The sequence below is a fragment of the Sturnira hondurensis genome, unplaced genomic scaffold (genome assembly GCF_014824575.4).
Source record: "Sturnira hondurensis isolate 20B ecotype Veracruz unplaced genomic scaffold, ASM1482457v3 Scaffold0009087, whole genome shotgun sequence".
Classification (NCBI taxonomy): domain Eukaryota; kingdom Metazoa; phylum Chordata; class Mammalia; order Chiroptera; family Phyllostomidae; genus Sturnira; species Sturnira hondurensis.
In genome coordinates, this window is record NW_028081718.1 from 1476625 (window position 1) to 1492796 (window position 16172).

At 40.0% G+C, this 16172-nt stretch overlaps 2 pseudogenes; both read left to right on the top strand.

Moving 5' to 3' along the window:
* The first annotated feature begins 919 nt into the window (after positions 1-919).
* Positions 920-2792, top strand: LOC118994091 (RNA-binding protein FUS-like; annotated as a pseudogene).
* Positions 2793-15790: 12998 nt separating this feature from the next.
* On the top strand, positions 15791-16172 carry LOC118994043 (60S ribosomal protein L35a-like; annotated as a pseudogene).

The window sequence follows — 16172 nt, forward strand, 5'->3', positions numbered from 1 at the left end:
CTTAATGCTTAGGAGAAATAAAGCAAAGACACATGCCTAAGAAAGAATGGGGGTCACGAGCATCCTTAAGGGAGAGCACACACTGGGTCCTTTGTCTTAAGGGTTTTTAATCTGTTTTCTGAAGGAGGGTGTTTCAGGGGAGGTTTCAGGAGAAGGTCCCAACAGAATATTCAACAGCTTTCCAGGCATGTTCTTTGATGTGCTGATGCATCAGATTGAGCCTACAGGGAGTTTGGGATCATTCTCTGGTCAGCTTTACATTTATCTTGGATTTGTCTGGCTCTAATTGGGGTGTTTTTGTTATTTATTCCCCTGACTTTGTCTGTCTTGGGGTTTGCCTGACACTATGGTACCATCTGGGTCTCTGTTCTCTCTCCCCCTGACTTGGGGGATTTAAGCTGCTCACTTGCCAGCTAGGGAGGTGAGATGTGAACCATTTGCTCCTCAGTGTCCTTGGCTAAGGAAGATAACATCTTGTGATTTATTATCTGGCTGTAAATTGCTTGGCCACATGTTCAGCCATCTGTCTCAGTTTCCCCATTCTACTAGCCAAGGAATGTCCCAGCTCCTTATTAACCTGCCTCAGTCCCACCCCACAGCCTCTGCACTTGACCACTACATTAGAATGCTCGTCATTTCAAACCACCAGAACTGAACTGAATTGGCACTCCTACAGTAATACAGTTTATATATCAATCAACTACCTCACTTTCATTCTACCAAGACAAATGTGAGAAGATTGAAGAATTTTAGGTGAATCAGCTGAAAGAATTAGTGCAGCAGTTTGAATTCCCTGTGAACAAGAGGAGCCATTCCTGTTCCTCTCAGAGCTGTAATGGCAGAAAGAGCTGCACACCTCCTAGGGCCTCAAAACTTTTCATAATGGGCTGCTCAGTACTTGAGGCATCAATGCACTGGAGTGTTTGAGTCTTGTCGTGAGTCAGCCAGTGTGCATGTGTGCCAACACGGCCTCAAACAACTACACCCAACAAGCATACCTAAGCTATGGGGCCTACCCCACCTAGTCTGGTCAGGGTTATTCCCAACAGAGCAATCATCTCTATGGACAGTAGGGTTATTGCGGCTACAGCCAGTCAGGGGACACTTCAGGCTGTGGCCAGAGCACCTACAGTTCTTATGGACAGACCCAGAACACAGGCTCTGGCATTCAGTCAGCTCCCCAGGGAAGGATATGACTCAGCTGGTGGCTATGGTGGTGGCCAGAGTTCTTATGCACAGCAGTCCTACCCTGGCTATTGCCAACAGCCAGCTCCTAGCAGCATCTCTGGAAGTTACAGTAGCAGTTTTCAGAGCAGCAACTATGGGCAGCCCCTGAGTGGGGGCTATGGTCAGCAGTCTGGCTATGGTGGACAGCATCCTAGCTATGGTCAGCAGCAAAGCTCCTATAATCCTTCTCAGGGCTATGGACAGCAGAACCAGTACAACAGCAGCAATGGAGGTGGTGGTGGGGGTGGTGGAGGTAACTCTATGGTCAAGATCAGTCCTCCATGAGTAGTGGCAGCAGTAGTGGCAGTTATGGCATTCAGGGCCAGAGTGGTGGTAGTGGTGGCAGTGGCTATGGGGGAGGCCAGCAGGACCGTAGGGGATGAGGCTGGGACAGTGGCAGCAGTTACAACCACAACAGTGGTGGCTATGAACCCAGAGGTCATGGAGGTGACCGTGGAGACAGAGGCAGCATGGGTGGAAGTGACCGAGGTAGCTTCAATAAATTTCGTAGCCCTTGGGACCGAGGATCACATCATGACTCTGAACAGGGCAATTCAGACAACAACACTATCTTTGTGCAAGGACTGGGAGAGAATCTTGCAATTGAGTCTGTGGGTGATCACTTCAAGCAGATTGATATTAGTAAGACAAATAAGAATTAGTCCATGATTAATCTGCACACAGTCAGGGAAATAGGCAAGCTGAAGTGAGAGGCAACAGTACCATTTGATTACCCACCTTCTGCTAAAGCAGCTATTGACTGGTCTGATGGTAAAGAATTCTCTGGGAATCCTATTATGGTTTCATCTGCTACTCAGTGAGCACATTTTAATCAGAGTGATGGCAATGGTTGTTGAGGCTGAGGGTGAGGAGGACCCATGAGCCATGGAGGCTATGGAGGTGGTGCCAGTAGTGGTGGTGGCTGGGGAGGATTCCTCAGGGGAGGTGGTGGCAGTGTAGGACAGCAGTGAGCTGGGGGCTAGAGGTGTCCTAATTCTACATGCGAGAACATGAACTTCTCTTGGAGGAATGAATGCAACCAGTGTAAGACCCCTACCTCAGATGGCCCGGGAAGGAGACCAGGAGGCTCTCATATGGGGGGTAGCTATGGAGATGATCATCACAGTGGCAGAGGAGGCTATGATAAGGTTGGCTACCAAGGCCAAGGCAGGGACCATGGGGGCTTCTGAGGGGGCCAGGGCGGTGGGGACAGAGATGGCTTTGGCCCTGGAAAGATGGACTCCAGGGGTGACCACAGACAGAATCACAGGGAGAGGCCATATTAGCCTGCCTGCTGAGGTTCTGGAACAGCTGTTCTTCTATACCCAGTGTTACCCCATTATTTTGTAATCTTTCAACTCCTGATCACTCACAGTTTTCTGTGTCAGGCTATATAATTATAACCATATCTCTGGTTCCCATTAAAAACCATCATTTTAATGAAATTTTCCTCCTCTACCCCCCCTTCAGAGGATTGATGTCTGGGTCAGGAAGGTGGGGTGTTTTTCTTCAGGTCATCCTGCTTAGCAGGAACTGGAATGAAATGTCTAGTGCTTGGTCTAAGGAAGAAAAGGTCAAGTGGTCTCCTTGAAAGTAGAGATTAAACTTTTTCTCTCATCATAAAAAACAAAAACCTTTTCATAATGGTTTCCACATTCTAGCTGCTGACTGCGACTTCAATCTTTACATTCAGCCTGCCAGGTTGCTACTGTAGGGCCGAAAAACTCACAGGAGTCTGTTCTTTTTAGTATTTCAATAGTATTTCCTTTTTCATTTTCTCAAAAGGACAAAAGAAAAAACTCCCATGTTTGCTTTTACCCTTTATCAACAGTCTAATTTACTACAAAGAAAATAGGTAGAGGAAAAATGTCCATCTACTAATGCTAGTTATCAGACTAACAATTACAGAGCCCTTCACCAGTATTCTTTCTGCAGTCTCCAGTGTTCTGGTGGACCAGTGCGATCCTTGGATCAACCCTTTTCATCCACGTTTGGGTTTGCACAGCACCCCCAGTGTTGAGTGTGCTCTCTCTTACTCTGCCCCACCCACAAAAGGCTTACAGCCAAAATCTGATGCTCTCAAATGAAAGGCCTTGCTGGATGAGTCCCATGTGACCTGGCTGGGAAGAGAGGACTCTGGGCCCCTTCCCCATGTGGTGCAGGTGCCGCATCCCAGTCCCACCCTGAGCAGTACAGCCAGTATCTGGGAAACATGAACCGTGGTAGTTCTTGTTTGTGACACTCCTTGCTGTGTTCCTGGCATATCTGAACACACTGAATTTTTAACTCATATCCAAACTCTTGATTTTGTTGAATATTTACCTTTTTCCCCACGGTGGGCTAACTAGTGATACCCTTGAGTTAAGAGATTCTTTATATATTTTAGGGAACATTATATCTGTCCTTTGCTTAACCTCAGCCCTGCTCTAAAATTTATGACACTCGCCCCTAACAAAAGCACATGTATCTAAAATTCAATCTCTGTCAGCATATTTGAGAGAAGATACATAAAAGACATGTTAGCTTGTATCAATGTTATAGCAATGTGTTCACAAGAATAGATATTAAAACCAATTCCCATTAGTGACTTTCCTATGTATATTAACAATGGGAGGGGAGAGATGATTGTTCTCTGTTGCCAAGAGCACAGACAGGAAGCATGGCTAGGGATGACTCTGCAAACCTCAAAAGTAATCACCACTGTGGGCTTATAGGACACATGATCAGCCCTTCTCAGCTCCTTGAGAGTTTCCACTGGCATGGGTTCAGGAAACTCGAAGTCCATGACAGGTATTTGCAGGTGTTCTGACCTCGATCACCCCTGATTTCTTTCAGATAGCTTGGAAAATGGGATACAAAATAAATGCTTATTTTTTAATATAGTTCTTAAAATATTGATGAGTGTTGCTTCTTTGACATATGTAAAGAAATCATAACTGAATATTATTTCTTAACACAAAATGCCTTAAAATATCTTTATAGAACATTTTATATAAAGTAATGGTAAATTTTAAAATGCTACATTATTTTATAATTGATCTAATGCTAATCTGTTCAACAAAACAAAACATTCAACCTCAACAAAATTTGTGCAATTTTGAATATAAATATTATGGATTTTTAATGAAGGTCCAACTTCACAATTCAACATGAATACTGAAAAACCCTTTATGAGTCTAGTGAAAAAAATCAAAGTATAGATCACTGATGTATCATATACCTTTGGTTGCCAGTGTCTCCTTTGTTCATAGTCAAATGCCTGAAAATAAAACAGAAAAAACCTTCATTGGCAGTTTTTCCAAATCTCATACCAATATTCCATGATTAGAGAAAAATGACTTTTACTACAGTCCATCAATCTGCCTGAAACACATGCTAAACTTTTCACCATAATGTGCAATTAATTCATTGCAAGTCTGATCAATATAAATGTATTTTAAAGCTAATTAATTAGAACAATAAATTACTATTTCTGGCTTCATGCCAGTGACGAGAGTTAAAGATTTTCCTTCAAAAGGAAAAAAATCTATTTATTATGAATATTTAAAACACCAAGACAAGTATATGCTAAATACAGTATAACTTAATAATAGCTATACTAAATTTCAAAATAATGCATTGCAAAGATGCTTTCAGGTTACCTACTGCCCTCCCTTCTTTCTTAAAATCTCTGCTTCAAAGTGTGGCCCGAAGTGGTATAATGCCCAGACAACTGAAGAAATTATTTAGCCTAATTGGCACAGTCTTTGATTTTGAAATGAAATAAATGGCAAATGTCCATCTTTAAGCTACATTGCCATTAAGAAATACAATAAAATCAACCCTAGTTATCCTTTATTGCAAAGGAGTAGAATGGCACTATCCATTCTTTCCAATCAGGTTGAATAAGTGACTAGTGACACAGTCAGGTCTACATACACAGCAAGAAAGGTGGTCATGAAGAAAGTAGTCTGGATAAACTGCATCTCAAATGCTAACTCAGAGTTCTCAACACCCTGGCTCAGTGACAAGCTAAGCCTCAATATAAGAATTTGTTGAAGGTCTACCAGGAGGGTCAAGAACCAATTGGCAGGAGCTCTTTGCCCCTTTTCTGAAGAGGACTACATCACCACATGCAGGAGCCATGCCCAGGTTGTTTATATTCTGAGAGCGAATGTGCCCACAGTATTAATTAGGCCCGGATAATGCAGCTCCGGGTAATCCTGACTGAGACAAACCAGGATGGGTGGAAACAGCAGTCAATCAGCAAAGCCAGACTTTTAGAGAACACAGTTTGATGGGGTTTTTGAAATCCTAAAATAGCACTGGGATTTAAAATAAACTTTTAGTGACTAATGTCTAAAGGCAAGGTGTGGGAAGATCCTAACTTCACTTGTTCAATAAATACTGAATATTTACTGAGTGCCTCTAATTAAAGAGACTAACTGCACTCTGGGGAAGAAGATAACGACACATCGAAAACAACCTATAGCCTCAAAGCAGGTAGAGTTTTAGCAGGGATGCATAAGAGAAATAAGTACAAAATAAATCAGGAAGTGAGATACGTATGAGGAGAGAGCTGAAGACATGGCACTCCAAGAACAATTAGGAGTCAGAGGCGGCTTTAGCCAAAGGCTCAGGGACATCCATCTTTCTCCCTGTCGGTGCTCTGTGACTATTATCATGGATTTCTCAGTTGTTTTAAAAGTCAGCTCTTTACTAACAGTATAACCACATCTATTTAAGTTGAAACCCTATCACCAAGAACATTTCTTATCCATCCTAAAAGAAAAATAAGTGAAGATGGTTCAATTTACACATAAAACTGATGGAAAAGAACCACAAGATGGACAGAAACCATAAAAGGACCATAAAGTGGACTTGACACTTCTTAGATGAGAGAACTTTAATTCATATTAACTGAAAATACACCAGAGAAAATATAACTAATGTCTTTTTTGTTTAACCTTCACACTTAGAAAGGCCATGGCTCTTGTAAAAACATTCATCTAAAAATTTAAGGAAATCTTCAAATGCAAAGTCTTAAAAAGAAGAGACAAGGAGGATTGAGCTGTAGTTTTTGCTAGAATTATAGAAGTATAATTTAGTTCCATGAATGAATTTCTTCAGCATATCTGTGACAGCTTTATTTCTAGGACTTGGAGAAAAGTTTTTCCCTTTTTTAGAAGTGGGAAGATGGGGATGATAAATCTCTTACTATGAAGTAGGTAAAGTCTACCCAGTAACTCTGATACTGGAAGCAAATGTTTACAGGAATCTCTGAAAGCAAAAAGCACAAAATCTTTTTCTTTCATATTGTGATCCATATGGAAATCAGACTTCTGAATTCCATGGTCAATAGCCTATTCTGATTAGCCTCATACTTTGAAAATGGAAATAGAGAAAATCCTTGCTGAGGAAATTGTTTAAAATAATCAAGAAAATCTGTGGTCCAATATAATCATCAATAATATTTATCATCTACTTTCAAAAAACTATAGCTTTATATTAGTTACATTTAAAACTATCTAAATGATACAAATTAATCATCTTTACAGAAAAAAATTATATATATTTATATAATATATACTATATGTTGTATATTATATGTATTTATATATTATATATAATATATTTACATAATATATATTTTTATATTTACATATATTATATATATAGATATATATCCAAGACTATGTCATAAGACAGTAACATTTAGGAACAATAGCTCTGTTATTTACCTAAAATTTTCAAAACAACAAATAATGTCATTTGCATAACACACACTGACATAGATTATTTATGTCATTTTTCATGTTATATTTTTTAAACTTCTCACTTAGGATAAACCCTGAATTTTAAAGTTTGAGGCAAAATCAATTTCTAATTACTGCATAAATATGAATCAATTTTATTTTGACTAGAGTGGGAAAGAAAACCTAATTTCTTCTCTACTGCTAAACACTAGCTGAATTGCTCATTCCCTAACCCAAGTACCCAACACAGGGATGACATTTCCATTTTTTATGACCACCCACACAGTGACATCACAGGCTGGGAGGCCAGGCGGCCCTTGCAGAGTCTGGTGGGCATCTGTGGACATCTGTGTAACACGCTTGCTCTTTGGAACCTTCTTGTCAGCTAGAGGGCTTTCTGTAGCACTCAGTTTAGGATCAAGAGCAACCTGTCAGTGCTGCTGTGAAACAGAGTTGGGGATTAACACTCCTGTACTATATGCGAATGTACAGAATGCCTCTTATGTGCCACATTTACTGTGTATGTCTACCATTGTTAACAATTTGCATGTATTGTCTCATTTGAGCCTCACAACACTGCTATGAAGTAGGCAGCATTATCATCCCCAATATAAATAGGATGGAAGTATTTTGTTCAAGTTCATAAAAGAGCCAAAGGTGAGATCATTTCATGACATATATTCACACACATTACAGGTAATATATATGGTACATTGTAAATGGTATAAATGGAATAGACATACAGACAAAATGTCTAACTTGTATACATCAAGAAGATATCAGTGACCCATACATACAATATTGAGTCCATCTGAAGGCATGCAGATGATTCAATTCATGTTTGTAAAATGTATGTGATGTTTCTAACAAATATGCTATAGAAAAGGAGGCAGATAATAAGAAACATTCTCCAATACCTGTATGGAAAGAGCATGCAAATGATTCTTAAAATCAGGAATAATTATCTGAATTACAAGTATTGATGATGCCCTATATGTACATCTCAAGTTCAAATACAATTGCTAAATCACAAGAGAAATAAGAAAGAGTATTAGTCAAAAAGCTGGTTGATTCATTCTTGCTTGCTTCTATCATTCACTGAAGTGTGCTAGGGAAAACTAGAGGGATTTAGAAAGGGCTATGAGAACACAAAAAGAAGAGCAATGAATTTTGCTTGACAAAAGTCCACAGAGGTTTCACAGAGGACATTTTTTTAAATTATTTAATTATTTTTTAAGTACAGTATTCTGTCCACTACTCCCATCCCATCCCATCCCACCCCCCATGCTCCCCCGCTCCCTCCCATTTCCACCCTTCTCAGTTGTTGTTCATATATCCTTTATATATGTTCCTCTAAATCCCTCCCCTATTTCCCCTGAAATTCCCTCCCTTCTGGTCATTGTCAGCCTGTTCTCTATTTCAGTGTCTTCAGTTATATTTTGCTTGCTTGTTTGTTTTGTTGTTTAGCTTCCTGTTAAAGGTGAGATCATATGGTATTTGTCCTTCAACACCTGGCTTATTTCATTCAGCATAATGCGTTCCAGTTCCATCCATGCTGTTGCAAAAGGTAGGAGCTCCTTCTTTCTTTCTGCTCACAGAGGACATTTAAGCTGGAATTTAAAGAGCATCTGCAGGTTCACCAGTGCAAAAGACCAGGAGAGCAGAAATGGGGAGGGAACACCATAATAAACAAAGAAAAGGAAGCATGCAAAGCCTGGTGTTTTTGATGCCAAAGTGTACTAAGATCAGACTCATGTTTCCATATAATTACTGGAACAAAATAAAGGACTGACTGAGACTCAAGGCAAAGAGACCATTCTGGAAGCTGCAGCTGAATGACAATGATAGGTTTATAACACCCTTGATGAAAGGAATAGATATATACTTCAAATGCTTCAATAGAGGAAAAACTAAAATTATTTCTTTAACCTATACTAAATAATGCTATTTGGGGTACTAGAACCATGTAAAGAAAACACAGATAAAGCAGATTTGGACAAAATGGGAAGTATGGTAACTAATCAACCAAAAAAGTTTGTAAAAGCAAATCAGATTTTGGTATGAAAAAGAAGAAATAAGAATGTATATGCTGGTCCTGGCTGGTGTAGCTCAATGGACTGAGCACAGGCCTGTGAACCAGAGGATCACAGTTCGATTCCCAGTCAGGGCACATGCTTGGGTTGCAGGCCACTTCCCAGCAGGGAACCCATGATACATTGTGTGTCCTTGGCAGAGGCGACCATACATTGATATTTCTCTCCCTCTCTCCTTCCCTTCCCCTCTCAAGATAAATAAATAAAATATTTTTTAAAAAGAATGTATATGCTGCCCTGGTTGGTGTAACTCAGTGGATTGAGTGCAGGCCTGTGAACCAGAGGATCATGGTTCGATTCCCAGTCAGGGCACATGCCTGGGTTGCAGGCCAGTTCCCAGCAGGGGACGCATGAGAGGCAACCATACATTGATATTTATGTCCCTCTCTCCTTCCTTTCACCTCTAAAGATAAATAAATTAAATCTTTAAAAAAACCTCCCCTTAAAAAAAAGAATGTATATGCTATATTTGTCTATAGACATTCTGCTCTGTAAGGATGTACAGTTGATTGTTGAACAGTGTGAGTGTGAACTACATGGGTTCACTGATTTGCAGATTTTTTTCAGTAAATATACAAACAGCCAGCCATATCCCCAGATTTTACATCTGCAGATTCAACCAACTGCAGATCGAAACAGTATTTTCAATCCATGGTTGGGAATCTGCAGATGCAGAAGGCCAACTGGATGTATCATCCTATGTCATTTTATTTAAAGGACTTGGGCACTCTTGGATTTTTTTTGGGGGGTGGTATCTGCAGGGACTCCTGGAACCAATCACCCATAAATACCAAGGGATAACTTTAATTAAGTTTTGGGGGAGTGAAAGTTATACACAGATTTTTTATTGTGCAAGGAGAGGGTCTGTGCCCCTAATCCCCACAGTTTGAGGGTCAACTGTACAAGAAAGCTAATAAGGCAGTAGAGGAAACTAGGTAGACAGAGATGTAAGAAAGCAAATCCTTTCAATATGGAAGCATTCCATTGTTTTTAATTTTTTTATATTTTAATTTTTTCAATTATACTTTCAATATCATTTTGTATTAATTCCACGTGCCCAGCATAGTAATCAGTCGTATACTTTACAAAGTGGTCCCCCTGATATTTTCAGTACCCACTTGACACTCATACCTACCTATTACATTACTGACTATATTCTGCACGCTGTACTTCAAATCCCCATGACTATTTTATAACTACTAATGTGGACCTCTCAATCCCTTCATCTTTGTTTTTCTCTTTAAAAGCAAGAATTGTCCAACTGAAACAAGAAAACAAATGAAAAATAAAATAAGGATAACACATGTATAACTATCCAATGATACAGGAGTTATATATTTTTAAATATATTTTATTGATTATGCTATTATAGTTGTCCCATTTCCCTCCCTTCATTACCCTCCACCCTGCACACCGTCTCCCACCTACATTCCCCACCTTCAGTTCATGTCCATGTGTTATAAGTTCTTTAGCTTCTACATTTCCCATACTATTCTTGCCCTCCAACTGCCTATTTTCTACTTATCATCTATGCTACTTATTCTCTGTAACTTCTCCCCCCTTCTCCTCCAACTCCCCTGTTGCTAACCCTCCATGTGATCTCCACTTTTGTGGTTCTGTTCCTGTTCTAGTTGTTTGCTTAGTTTGCTTTTCTTTTTGTTGTAGGTGTGGTTGTTAAGAATTCTGAGTTTGATGTCATTTTACTGTACATGTTTTTTATCTTCTTTTTCTTAGATAAGTCCCTTTAACATTTCATGTAATAAGGCTTGATGGTGATGAACTCCTTGAACTTGACCTTATCTGAGAACACTTTATCTGTCCTTCCATTCTAAATGAAAGCTTTGCTGGATAGAGCAATCTTGGATGTAGGTCCTTGCCTTTCATGACTTGGCATACTTCTTTCCAACCCCTTCTGCCTTCAAGGTCTCTTTTGATAAATCAGCTGACAGTCTAATGGGAACTCCTTTGTAAGTGACTGTCCCCTTATCTCTTACTGCTTCTAGAATTCTCTCCTCCATTTTAATCTTGGGTAATGTAATTACGATGTGCCTTGGTGTGTTGCTCCTTGGGTCCAACTTCTTTGGGACTCTCCGAGCTTCCTGGACTTACTGGAAGTCTATTTTCTTTGCCAGATTGGGGAAGTTCTCCTTTATTATTTGTTCAAATAAGTTTTCCACGTGTTTCTCTTCCTCTTCCCCTTCTGGTACCCCTATAATTTGGATGTTGGAACATTTCAAGATGTCCTGGAGGTTCCTAAGCCTCTCCTCATTTTTTTGAATTCTTGTTTCCTCAATGTTTTCTGTTTGGTTGTTTCTTTCTTTCTTCTGGTCCACTCCATTGATTTGAGTACCAGTTTCCTTTCCACCACTATTGGTTTCCTGTGCATTTTCCTTAATTTCACTTAGTGTAGCCTTCATCTTTTTCATCTAATTTGCAGCCAAATTCAACCAATTCTGTGAGCACCTTGATCACCAGTGCTTTGAACTGTGCATCTGATAGACTGGCTATCTCTTGGAAGCTTAGTTGTATTACTTCTGGAGCTTTGATCTGTTCTGTTTTAGCCATTTTTTTTCTTGAGGTGCCTGTTATGTATGAGGGGTGGAGCCTTAGGTGTTCACCAGGGCGGGGCAACCTAGTTGCTGGGTTGTGACACTATGTATGGGGGTGGAGTCTGAGAGGGAACAATGGCGCTTGCTCTGCTCCCTGTTGGACCTGTCTTTTCCACCACTTCCCCCAAGCAAACTGGGCCCTTCTGGTGCTAGTTCCTGGGTGGGTTGGCTTGTGTATGTTCTAGGACCCTGTGGGTCTCTCCAACAAACACTCCTGTGAGGCTGGGAGTCTCTTTCTGTGCACCAACCCCTACAGGTGTTTTCAATCAGTATTTTGAGGTTTTATTTCCTAGTGCTGGTGCCCTGGATTGCAAGGTCTGTCTCACTCCCCAGTTATGTGCATGTGAATGTGGGACTACCCAGTCAGCCAGCTGCCTTGCGTGTAGTGCCTCGCTTCACACTCACCCCCTTGCTGGGTCTTCCCATTGCCACCCTGCGCCCAGGGTCTTCCAACCGCTGCCTGGGCTCCCCTGGTCCGCTCGCTGCCGTCTTTGGTGCCCAGGGTACCTTGCGCACCCCTGTCACGGCTTCTTGTGCCTCAACCCCTCTCTGCTCAGCCACCCAAATCAACCCCGCCTACTGGTCTGGATGAATGTGTCTATTTCAGCTCCTTGGCTGCCCAACTTCCATACAGTTCAATTTTCTGTCAGTTCTGGTTGTTATTTTGTTTCTAAATTTTTGTTGTCCTTATTTTGGTTGTACAAGGAGGCACAGTGGGTCTACCTACACCTCCATCTTGGCTGGAAGTCTAAAGGAGTTAATACAAAGTATGTATTCATACTCACTTAGATTTATAATAAATGTAATCATGATACTGTCAAGTACTTATTACCAAAGTTAGCAGTTAACTTCTTAGAACAAGAGAGCCATAATTTATGTTAAAATTCAAAGGTAAATAAAAAGAATTCACAGCAGGGAAGTATCTAACAACAACAACCAGAGAGTCACTGCTGCCCTGCTGACCACTGAATATTAGAGTGTCAAAGCAACACAGATGGTTTAAACAACCCAGATATAAATTCATCCAACTGAAGAGGGGAGGGACTATAGATAAGACACAAGGGTGAAAATTACCAGACAGTATTCCTTAATAAAAATTTTACCCACAAAAACATTACTAAGATTGAAATAGAATACTACTCAACCACAAAAAAGATGAAATTCTACCATTTGCAACAACATAAATGGACCTTAGGGTTATGCTAAGTGACATGAGTTAGATGGAAAAGGACAAGTACCAAATCATTCACTTACATATGGAATACTAAGACAAAACCAACAAACAAAATGAAAGACAAAAACCTACTCACAGAGGCAGACAACAGATCAATGGCGAAGTGGGCGGCAGAGGGACAGAATGGGCAAAGGAAGCCAACTGCACAGTGATAGATGGAAACTGAACTTTGCTTGTGAGTGCAACGTGATATACACAGATGTCAAATTATAATGTTGCATACCTGAAACTTACATAATGTTATAAACCAATGTCACATCAATAAAAATTTTAAATGGAAAAAAGGTAAGTATAAACAGAAATTAAAAAACTTGTGGATAAGATCAACTCACTTAAACCAAGGAGCATTGGTTCAAGTGAATAAATCTCATTTTGTTCCTCTAATTTAAAATAAATCCACCTGTTGTACAATTTCTTCCAAAGGATCAAGGACTTTTCAAGATAAAAATACCTACTGTAAGGGGGAGTTTTTGTGCCTTTCAGAAGTTCTACTGTCTGACCCTGGCACAGGAAACTTTGGAGGGACCCAGTATCTGTTTCATGTCACTAGCACTCCCAGAACAGGAAGGGCTTCAACACATACCTACTTCAACAAAAGCACTGTTACAACCCTCATTGAAGGGGAAAGAGTAAAAATCCAAAATGTCACTTTACCATCAGCAATCATCTTCAATGGAAACACACCAGAATCCAACTCTGGGGAGACGCAGACATACAGCAGTCAGCTGCAGAGGCGACAACTTAGCCAGTTTAGGGACCTCAGAAAATCGAGACAAAATCTAAAGAGAAGATTTCATATTTATTTAGAGATTGTTAGGGATGAAAGAGTTAGAAACAGATATAGTCTATGTAGGAAAATATCTATATGGTAAGTGGCTGCTTTCCTGCTACACAGTTACATTACTTTAGTTTAGGAAGTGTTGATGTAATAGGAAAGTGATTCTTTCCATGAAAAGTTTACCTGCTTTTCAGTTGATCATTCACCACGTTCTTTGGAATTTCACTCAAGATGTTGTCTTACTCCATACTTAAGGCAGGATGAGTCAAACCTGGTTAGCAAAACCAATTTGAAATCACTGCACGGACTTTCTACAACTCCCTTTACCCAAGTCACAGACTAGGCTGAAGGCCAGAAGCAAAGCTTCTGGAGGGCTTGATTTGGGAGATGCCTCAAATCCACTCATTTGTCTGGGCAGATCATTGTGAATCACATTCAGCACCTTTTCTCCAAGTGATGAAGTAAATATTATGTGGTATTTTATATTCAGATACTGGAATAATAACAGAAAATAACACACAGATATTACCACAATTCTAAAATTCACTTCAGTTGAAGTTTTTACCAGTAGCTTATCTATTACAAACACCATAGATCACATTATTCTATCGACAGGGCATTACCTGTGAATGTCCATTTAGATATTTTTGCCTTCTGTCTACATAGTGTTGATATCAGCTTCAGCAGGAGTCCAGCCAGGAGGGAAATGGTGCTATGTGCCCATAGACAGGTATTCCAGGCAACAAAATATTGGTTAACGTGGCTTCAGTAGATGAAATCAGAAGGTGTATCTAGTATAGCAGAAAAACCTGGAACAGCATGAAGACAAATATTAGGAAAAAACTCAGAATCAACAAGCCTTATATTATTATTTTCAGTAATAATAAAGAAATCATTTTTGCCCTGGCTGGTATGGCTCAGTGGACTGAGTGCCAGCCTGTGAACCAAATGGTCTCAAGTTCAATTCCCAGTCAGGGCACATGTCTAAGTTGCTGGCCAGGTCCCCAGTGGGGGGCATGTAAGGGGCAACCACACATAGATGTTTCTCTCTCTCTTTCTCTCTCCCTTCCCCTCTCTCTGGAAATAAATAAATAAAATCGTTTTTTAAAATGTCATTTTTTGCTGCAAATTCAAAATTCAACTCTGTTGCCTCTCTACAAATAGGTTAAAAGCATGTTGACCTAGACAAAAGCATGTTAAAATGGAACACTTTAGAGAATATTTAATCCAAGCTCCTCACTGTACAGATGAACAAACTAGCTAGACTTAGCAGATGCAAGTCTAATCTCTCCATCTAGAGCCTACATTTCCTCACAACGAAGTCAGGACCCTTCAAGGGACTTTGCCACTGCCCACTGCCAACTGCTTTGCATCATGTCACTAGCCAAGATGAACAAAATACTGCTCAAGTGGACACTCATTTTTATTTGTCTGCATTACTCAGTTGTCCTATGCTTTCAAACAAACTTTTCAAATACTTACAATAGCAGTGACTAAAGGAATGTTCTTCTGTAATACGATGGCCCCATATCTGACTCCTTACAAATGGACCTAGCTACCTGCATATCTAGTATGCAGTAGTTTTCATACTACTATGTTCAAACACACACATTATTCCTTTGTGCTCCATTTTGATGCATATGAAAGCTTTTCTCAGGAGAAATTTTGTTTCACTTGTTTTAAAATTTTAATGTTTGTTACAGGTAATGAATTTTTCTCCTAACATTTAAAATATGTTCTAAAGTAAAATGTGGGTTTATGTACAAGTTTACAGAAGTACTTAAAGCATTAGTTATTATAGGGTAGGGAGAGCCATGAAAACATTTTAAAAACTGAATTGCTCAGAATCTCTGCCTAACTATTTTTTCTTCTAGTGCAGCAAGAAGTCTCCCCGCTAAGTTGTGACTGGCATTTCCAGATGCATCACTGTATTATTATGACTGTGCAGAGTTCCAGTTGAAGGGACAACGCTGGGAAATTATGCGCCAAGGAGAAAAAAAAAACCTGTCTTTGCTCTAATGGTGTCTAAGCAGGGCTCCTTGGCATAGTAATCCTATTTTTAAATATGTTATTTTTTTAAAGCAAGAATATCTGACTTTTCTTTTTTTGCCATCTTGAAGCCTGTGGAGCCTGCCAGTAATGGGACTTTTACAACAACAAATATGTCTGGAAGGCTGTGGTCCAAGGCCATTTTGGCTGGCTATAAATGGAATCCCTGGGACCAGAGGGAGCATACAACTCTTCTTAAAATTTAAGGTGTTTATGCTCAAGATGAAACTGAATTCTGTCTAGGCAAGAGATGTGCTTGTGTGTACAAAGCAAAGAACAACACAGTGACTCCTGGTGGTAAACCAGACAAAACCAGAGTCACCTGGGGAAAGGTAACTCGTGCTCATGGAAACAAGTGGCATGGTTTCTGCTAAATTCTGAAGCAGCCTTCCTGTTAAGGCCATTGGACACAGAATTTGTGTAATCCTGTATCCCTCGAGGATTTAA